Genomic DNA, 9705 nt, shown 5'->3' on the forward strand with positions numbered 1-9705 from the left:
AGAGATTTTCGTAAGGTCCGGATATGGCAGTTTTCTTCAATTTTGGCCAGGTAGGGATGAAAAATTTTTTTCTTCAATATTGTGTCAGGTAGGTGTGTTTGGTCATTTGTAGTGAGGGTAAAGTGCTGGAAGAGTGATTGTGTCATTATTTAGGAAGAAATAGAGCAAAAACTCTCTCCACCCCCCCTCTCTCCAAATCCTGTTCTCAGGTGTGCTTTCTGGCAATCTTTAAAGCTGAAATTGGGGGCTTTAATGAAGTGACCCGGGCGCGTTTCCACATTTTTTATGAATGTCAGGTGTGGTAAATTAATTTTCATCACTTTTTGGAAAAATTGGTGACGGGTCATTTTTGGGTGATTTTGAGAGATTTTCGTAAGGTCCGGATATGGCAGTTTTCTTCAATTTTGGCCAGGTAGGGATGAAAAATTTTTTTCTTCAATATTGTGTCAGGTAGGTGTGTTTGGTCATTTGTAGTGAGGGTAAAGTGCTGGAAGAGTGATTGTGTCATTATTTAGGAAGAAATAGAGCAAAAACTCTCTCCACCCCCCCTCTCTCCAAATCCTGTTCTCAGGTGTGCTTTCTGGCAATCTTTAAAGCTGAAATTGGGGGCTTTAATGAAGTGACCCGGGCGCGTTTCCACATTTTTTATGAATGTCAGGTGTGGTAAATTAATTTTCATCACTTTTTGGAAAAATTGGTGACGGGTCATTTTTGGGTGATTTTGAGAGATTTTCGTAAGGTCCGGATATGGCAGTTTTCTTCAATTTTGGCCAGGTAGGGATGAAAAATTTTTTTCTTCAATATTGTGTCAGGTAGGTGTGTTTGGTCATTTGTAGTGAGGGTAAAGTGCTGGAAGAGTGATTGTGTCATTATTTAGGAAGAAATAGAGCAAAAACTCTCTCCACCCCCCCTCTCTCCAAATCCTGTTCTCAGGTGTGCTTTCTGGCAATCTTTAAAGCTGAAATTGGGGGCTTTAATGAAGTGACCCGGGCGCGTTTCCACATTTTTTATGAATGTCAGGTGTGGTAAATTAATTTTCATCACTTTTTGGAAAAATTGGTGACGGGTCATTTTTGGGTGATTTTGAGAGATTTTCGTAAGGTCCGGATATGGCAGTTTTCTTCAATTTTGGCCAGGTAGGGATGAAAAATTTTTTTCTTCAATATTGTGTCAGGTAGGTGTGTTTGGTCATTTGTAGTGAGGGTAAAGTGCTGGAAGAGTGATTGTGTCATTATTTAGGAAGAAATAGAGCAAAAACTCTCTCCACCCCCCCTCTCTCCAAATCCTGTTCTCAGGTGTGCTTTCTGGCAATCTTTAAAGCTGAAATTGGGGGCTTTAATGAAGTGACCCGGGCGCGTTTCCACATTTTTTATGAATGTCAGGTGTGGTAAATTAATTTTCATCACTTTTTGGAAAAATTGGTGACGGGTCATTTTTGGGTGATTTTGAGAGATTTTCGTAAGGTCCGGATATGGCAGTTTTCTTCAATTTTGGCCAGGTAGGGATGAAAAATTTTTTTCTTCAATATTGTGTCAGGTAGGTGTGTTTGGTCATTTGTAGTGAGGGTAAAGTGCTGGAAGAGTGATTGTGTCATTATTTAGGAAGAAATAGAGCAAAAACTCTCTCCACCCCCCCTCTCTCCAAATCCTGTTCTCAGGTGTGCTTTCTGGCAATCTTTAAAGCTGAAATTGGGGGCTTTAATGAAGTGACCCGGGCGCGTTTCCACATTTTTTATGAATGTCAGGTGTGGTAAATTAATTTTCATCACTTTTTGGAAAAATTGGTGACGGGTCATTTTTGGGTGATTTTGAGAGATTTTCGTAAGGTCCGGATATGGCAGTTTTCTTCAATTTTGGCCAGGTAGGGATGAAAAATTTTTTTCTTCAATATTGTGTCAGGTAGGTGTGTTTGGTCATTTGTAGTGAGGGTAAAGTGCTGGAAGAGTGATTGTGTCATTATTTAGGAAGAAATAGAGCAAAAACTCTCTCCACCCCCCCTCTCTCCAAATCCTGTTCTCAGGTGTGCTTTCTGGCAATCTTTAAAGCTGAAATTGGGGGCTTTAATGAAGTGACCCGGGCGCGTTTCCACATTTTTTATGAATGTCAGGTGTGGTAAATTAATTTTCATCACTTTTTGGAAAAATTGGTGACGGGTCATTTTTGGGTGATTTTGAGAGATTTTCGTAAGGTCCGGATATGGCAGTTTTCTTCAATTTTGGCCAGGTAGGGATGAAAAATTTTTTTCTTCAATATTGTGTCAGGTAGGTGTGTTTGGTCATTTGTAGTGAGGGTAAAGTGCTGGAAGAGTGATTGTGTCATTATTTAGGAAGAAATAGAGCAAAAACTCTCTCCACCCCCCCTCTCTCCAAATCCTGTTCTCAGGTGTGCTTTCTGGCAATCTTTAAAGCTGAAATTGGGGGCTTTAATGAAGTGACCCGGGCGCGTTTCCACATTTTTTATGAATGTCAGGTGTGGTAAATTAATTTTCATCACTTTTTGGAAAAATTGGTGACGGGTCATTTTTGGGTGATTTTGAGAGATTTTCGTAAGGTCCGGATATGGCAGTTTTCTTCAATTTTGGCCAGGTAGGGATGAAAAATTTTTTTCTTCAATATTGTGTCAGGTAGGTGTGTTTGGTCATTTGTAGTGAGGGTAAAGTGCTGGAAGAGTGATTGTGTCATTATTTAGGAAGAAATAGAGCAAAAACTCTCTCCACCCCCCCTCTCTCCAAATCCTGTTCTCAGGTGTGCTTTCTGGCAATCTTTAAAGCTGAAATTGGGGGCTTTAATGAAGTGACCCGGGCGCGTTTCCACATTTTTTATGAATGTCAGGTGTGGTAAATTAATTTTCATCACTTTTTGGAAAAATTGGTGACGGGTCATTTTTGGGTGATTTTGAGAGATTTTCGTAAGGTCCGGATATGGCAGTTTTCTTCAATTTTGGCCAGGTAGGGATGAAAAATTTTTTTCTTCAATATTGTGTCAGGTAGGTGTGTTTGGTCATTTGTAGTGAGGGTAAAGTGCTGGAAGAGTGATTGTGTCATTATTTAGGAAGAAATAGAGCAAAAACTCTCTCCACCCCCCCTCTCTCCAAATCCTGTTCTCAGGTGTGCTTTCTGGCAATCTTTAAAGCTGAAATTGGGGGCTTTAATGAAGTGACCCGGGCGCGTTTCCACATTTTTTATGAATGTCAGGTGTGGTAAATTAATTTTCATCACTTTTTGGAAAAATTGGTGACGGGTCATTTTTGGGTGATTTTGAGAGATTTTCGTAAGGTCCGGATATGGCAGTTTTCTTCAATTTTGGCCAGGTAGGGATGAAAAATTTTTTTCTTCAATATTGTGTCAGGTAGGTGTGTTTGGTCATTTGTAGTGAGGGTAAAGTGCTGGAAGAGTGATTGTGTCATTATTTAGGAAGAAATAGAGCAAAAACTCTCTCCACCCCCCCTCTCTCCAAATCCTGTTCTCAGGTGTGCTTTCTGGCAATCTTTAAAGCTGAAATTGGGGGCTTTAATGAAGTGACCCGGGCGCGTTTCCACATTTTTTATGAATGTCAGGTGTGGTAAATTAATTTTCATCACTTTTTGGAAAAATTGGTGACGGGTCATTTTTGGGTGATTTTGAGAGATTTTCGTAAGGTCCGGATATGGCAGTTTTCTTCAATTTTGGCCAGGTAGGGATGAAAAATTTTTTTCTTCAATATTGTGTCAGGTAGGTGTGTTTGGTCATTTGTAGTGAGGGTAAAGTGCTGGAAGAGTGATTGTGTCATTATTTAGGAAGAAATAGAGCAAAAACTCTCTCCACCCCCCCTCTCTCCAAATCCTGTTCTCAGGTGTGCTTTCTGGCAATCTTTAAAGCTGAAATTGGGGGCTTTAATGAAGTGACCCGGGCGCGTTTCCACATTTTTTATGAATGTCAGGTGTGGTAAATTAATTTTCATCACTTTTTGGAAAAATTGGTGACGGGTCATTTTTGGGTGATTTTGAGAGATTTTCGTAAGGTCCGGATATGGCAGTTTTCTTCAATTTTGGCCAGGTAGGGATGAAAAATTTTTTTCTTCAATATTGTGTCAGGTAGGTGTGTTTGGTCATTTGTAGTGAGGGTAAAGTGCTGGAAGAGTGATTGTGTCATTATTTAGGAAGAAATAGAGCAAAAACTCTCTCCACCCCCCCTCTCTCCAAATCCTGTTCTCAGGTGTGCTTTCTGGCAATCTTTAAAGCTGAAATTGGGGGCTTTAATGAAGTGACCCGGGCGCGTTTCCACATTTTTTATGAATGTCAGGTGTGGTAAATTAATTTTCATCACTTTTTGGAAAAATTGGTGACGGGTCATTTTTGGGTGATTTTGAGAGATTTTCGTAAGGTCCGGATATGGCAGTTTTCTTCAATTTTGGCCAGGTAGGGATGAAAAATTTTTTTCTTCAATATTGTGTCAGGTAGGTGTGTTTGGTCATTTGTAGTGAGGGTAAAGTGCTGGAAGAGTGATTGTGTCATTATTTAGGAAGAAATAGAGCAAAAACTCTCTCCACCCCCCCTCTCTCCAAATCCTGTTCTCAGGTGTGCTTTCTGGCAATCTTTAAAGCTGAAATTGGGGGCTTTAATGAAGTGACCCGGGCGCGTTTCCACATTTTTTATGAATGTCAGGTGTGGTAAATTAATTTTCTTTCATCACTTTTTGGAAAAATTGGTGACGGGTCATTTTTGGGTGATTTTGAGAGATTTTCGTAAGGTCCGGATATGGCAGTTTTCTTCAATTTTGGCCAGGTAGGGATGAAAAATTTTTTTCTTCAATATTGTGTCAGGTAGGTGTGTTTGGTCATTTGTAGTGAGGGTAAAGTGCTGGAAGAGTGATTGTGTCATTATTTAGGAAGAAATAGAGCAAAAACTCTCTCCACCCCCCCTCTCTCCAAATCCTGTTCTCAGGTGTGCTTTCTGGCAATCTTTAAAGCTGAAATTGGGGGCTTTAATGAAGTGACCCGGGCGCGTTTCCACATTTTTTATGAATGTCAGGTGTGGTAAATTAATTTTCATCACTTTTTGGAAAAATTGGTGACGGGTCATTTTTGGGTGATTTTGAGAGATTTTCGTAAGGTCCGGATATGGCAGTTTTCTTCAATTTTGGCCAGGTAGGGATGAAAAATTTTTTTCTTCAATATTGTGTCAGGTAGGTGTGTTTGGTCATTTGTAGTGAGGGTAAAGTGCTGGAAGAGTGATTGTGTCATTATTTAGGAAGAAATAGAGCAAAAACTCTCTCCACCCCCCCTCTCTCCAAATCCTGTTCTCAGGTGTGCTTTCTGGCAATCTTTAAAGCTGAAATTGGGGGCTTTAATGAAGTGACCCGGGCGCGTTTCCACATTTTTTATGAATGTCAGGTGTGGTAAATTAATTTTCATCACTTTTTGGAAAAATTGGTGACGGGTCATTTTTGGGTGATTTTGAGAGATTTTCGTAAGGTCCGGATATGGCAGTTTTCTTCAATTTTGGCCAGGTAGGGATGAAAAATTTTTTTCTTCAATATTGTGTCAGGTAGGTGTGTTTGGTCATTTGTAGTGAGGGTAAAGTGCTGGAAGAGTGATTGTGTCATTATTTAGGAAGAAATAGAGCAAAAACTCTCTCCACCCCCCCTCTCTCCAAATCCTGTTCTCAGGTGTGCTTTCTGGCAATCTTTAAAGCTGAAATTGGGGGCTTTAATGAAGTGACCCGGGCGCGTTTCCACATTTTTTATGAATGTCAGGTGTGGTAAATTAATTTTCATCACTTTTTGGAAAAATTGGTGACGGGTCATTTTTGGGTGATTTTGAGAGATTTTCGTAAGGTCCGGATATGGCAGTTTTCTTCAATTTTGGCCAGGTAGGGATGAAAAATTTTTTTCTTCAATATTGTGTCAGGTAGGTGTGTTTGGTCATTTGTAGTGAGGGTAAAGTGCTGGAAGAGTGATTGTGTCATTATTTAGGAAGAAATAGAGCAAAAACTCTCTCCACCCCCCCTCTCTCCAAATCCTGTTCTCAGGTGTGCTTTCTGGCAATCTTTAAAGCTGAAATTGGGGGCTTTAATGAAGTGACCCGGGCGCGTTTCCACATTTTTTATGAATGTCAGGTGTGGTAAATTAATTTTCATCACTTTTGGAAAAATTGGTGACGGGTCATTTTTGGGTGATTTTGAGAGATTTTCGTAAGGTCCGGATATGGCAGTTTTCTTCAATTTTGGCCAGGTAGGGATGAAAAATTTTTTTCTTCAATATTGTGTCAGGTAGGTGTGTTTGGTCATTTGTAGTGAGGGTAAAGTGCTGGAAGAGTGATTGTGTCATTATTTAGGAAGAAATAGAGCAAAAACTCTCTCCACCCCCCCTCTCTCCAAATCCTGTTCTCAGGTGTGCTTTCTGGCAATCTTTAAAGCTGAAATTGGGGGCTTTAATGAAGTGACCCGGGCGCGTTTCCACATTTTTTATGAATGTCAGGTGTGGTAAATTAATTTTCATCACTTTTTGGAAAAATTGGTGACGGGTCATTTTGGGTGATTTTGAGAGATTTTCGTAAGGTCCGGATATGGCAGTTTTCTTCAATTTTGGCCAGGTAGGGATGAAAAATTTTTTTTCTTCAATATTGTGTCAGGTAGGTGTGTTTGGTCATTTGTAGTGAGGGTAAGTGCTGGAAGAGTGATTGTGTCATTATTTAGGAAGAAATAGAGCAAAAACTCTCTCCACCCCCCCTCTCTCCAAATCCTGTTCTCAGGTGTGCTTTCTGGCAATCTTTAAAGCTGAAATTGGGGGCTTTAATGAAGTGACCCGGGCGCGTTTCCACATTTTTTATGAATGTCAGGTGTGGTAAATTAATTTTCATCACTTTTTGGAAAAATTGGTGACGGGTCATTTTTGGGTGATTTTGAGAGATTTTCGTAAGGTCCGGATATGGCAGTTTTCTTCAATTTTGGCCAGGTAGGGATGAAAAATTTTTTTTCTTCAATATTGTGTCAGGTAGGTGTGTTTGGTCATTTGTAGTGAGGGTAAAGTGCTGGAAGAGTGATTGTGTCATTATTTAGGAAGAAATAGAGCAAAAACTCTCTCCACCCCCCCTCTCTCCAAATCCTGTTCTCAGGTGTGCTTTCTGGCAATCTTTAAAGCTGAAATTGGGGGCTTTAATGAAGTGACCCGGGCGCGTTTCCACATTTTTTATGAATGTCAGGTGTGGTAAATTAATTTTCATCACTTTTTGGAAAAATTGGTGACGGGTCATTTTTGGGTGATTTTGAGAGATTTTCGTAAGGTCCGGATTATGGCAGTTTTCTTCAATTTTGGCCAGGTAGGGATGAAAAATTTTTTTCTTCAATATTGTGTCAGGTAGGTGTGTTTGGTCATTTGTAGTGAGGGTAAAGTGCTGGAAGAGTGATTGTGTCATTTAGGAAGAAATAGAGCAAAAACTCTCTCCACCCCCCCCTCTCTCCAAATCCTGTTCTCAGGTGTGCTTTCTGGCAATCTTTAAAGCTGAAATTGGGGGCTTTAATGAAGTGACCCGGGCGCGTTTCCACATTTTTTATGAATGTCAGGTGTGGTAAATTAATTTTCATCACTTTTTGGAAAAATTGGTGACGGGTCATTTTTGGGTGATTTTGAGAGATTTTCGTAAGGTCCGGATATGGCAGTTTTCTTCAATTTTGGCCAGGTAGGGATGAAAAATTTTTTTCTTCAATATTGTGTCAGGTAGGTGGTTTGGTCATTTGTAGTGAGGGTAAAGTGCTGGAAGAGTGATTGTGTCATTATTTAGGAAGAAATAGAGCAAAAACTCTCTCCACCCCCCCTCTCTCCAAATCCTGTTCTCAGGTGTGCTTTCTGGCAATCTTTAAAGCTGAAATTGGGGGCTTTAATGAAGTGACCCGGGCGCGTTTCCACATTTTTTATGAATGTCAGGTGTGGTAAATTAATTTTCATCACTTTTTGGAAAAATTGGTGACGGGTCATTTTTGGGTGATTTTGAGAGATTTTCGTAAGGTCCGGATATGGCAGTTTTCTTCAATTTTGGCCAGGTAGGGATGAAAAATTTTTTTCTTCAATATTGTGTCAGGTAGGTGTGTTTGGTCATTTGTAGTGAGGGTAAAGTGCTGGAAGAGTGATTGTGTCATTATTTAGGAAGAAATAGAGCAAAAACTCTCTCCACCCCCCCTCTCTCCAAATCCTGTTCTCAGGTGTGCTTTCTGGCAATCTTTAAAGCTGAAATTGGGGGCTTTAATGAAGTGACCCGGGCGCGTTTCCACATTTTTTATGAATGTCAGGTGTGGTAAATTAATTTTCATCACTTTTTGGAAAAATTGGTGACGGGTCATTTTTGGGTGATTTTGAGAGATTTTCGTAAGGTCCGGATATGGCAGTTTTCTTCAATTTTGGCCAGGTAGGGATGAAAAATTTTTTTCTTCAATATTGTGTCAGGTAGGTGTGTTTGGTCATTTGTAGTGAGGGTAAAGTGCTGGAAGAGTGATTGTGTCATTATTTAGGAAGAAATAGAGCAAAAACTCTCTCCACCCCCCCTCTCTCCAAATCCTGTTCTCAGGTGTGCTTTCTGGCAATCTTTAAAGCTGAAATTGGGGGCTTTAATGAAGTGACCCGGGCGCGTTTCCACATTTTTTATGAATGTCAGGTGTGGTAAATTAATTTTCATCACTTTTTGGAAAAATTGGTGACGGGTCATTTTTGGGTGATTTTGAGAGATTTTCGTAAGGTCGGATATGGCAGTTTTCTTCAATTTTGGCCAGGTAGGGATGAAAAATTTTTTTCTTCAATATTGTGTCAGGTAGGTGTGTTTGGTCATTTGTAGTGAGGGTAAAGTGCTGGAAGAGTGATTGTGTCATTATTTAGGAAGAAATAGAGCAAAAACTCTCTCCACCCCCCCTCTCTCCAAATCCTGTTCTCAGGTGTGCTTTCTGGCAATCTTTAAAGCTGAAATTGGGGGCTTTAATGAAGTGACCCGGGCGCGTTTCCACATTTTTTATGAATGTCAGGTGTGGTAAATTAATTTTCATCACTTTTTGGAAAAATTGGTGACGGGTCATTTTTGGGTGATTTTGAGAGATTTTCGTAAGGTCCGGATATGGCAGTTTTCTTCAATTTTGGCCAGGTAGGGATGAAAAATTTTTTTCTTCAATATTGTGTCAGGTAGGTGTGTTTGGTCATTTGTAGTGAGGGTAAAGTGCTGGAAGAGTGATTGTGTCATTATTTAGGAAGAAATAGAGCAAAAACTCTCTCCACCCCCCCTCTCTCCAAATCCTGTTCTCAGGTGTGCTTTCTGGCAATCTTTAAAGCTGAAATTGGGGGCTTTAATGAAGTGACCCGGGCGCGTTTCCACATTTTTTATGAATGTCAGGTGTGGTAAATTAATTTTCATCACTTTTTGGAAAAATTGGTGACGGGTCATTTTTGGGTGATTTTGAGAGATTTTCGTAAGGTCCGGATATGGCAGTTTTCTTCAATTTTGGCCAGGTAGGGATGAAAAATTTTTTTCTTCAATATTGTGTCAGGTAGGTGTGTTTGGTCATTTGTAGTGAGGGTAAAGTGCTGGAAGAGTGATTGTGTCATTATTTAGGAAGAAATAGAGCAAAAACTCTCTCCACCCCCCCTCTCTCCAAATCCTGTTCTCAGGTGTGCTTTCTGGCAATCTTTAAAGCTGAAATTGGGGGCTTTAATGAAGTGACCCGGGCGCGTTTCCACATTTTTTATGAATGT

Source organism: Lingula anatina, chromosome 8 (genome assembly GCF_051362555.1).
Source record: "Lingula anatina isolate TDL-2025a chromosome 8, LinAna3.0, whole genome shotgun sequence".
NCBI lineage: Eukaryota > Metazoa > Brachiopoda > Lingulata > Lingulida > Lingulidae > Lingula > Lingula anatina.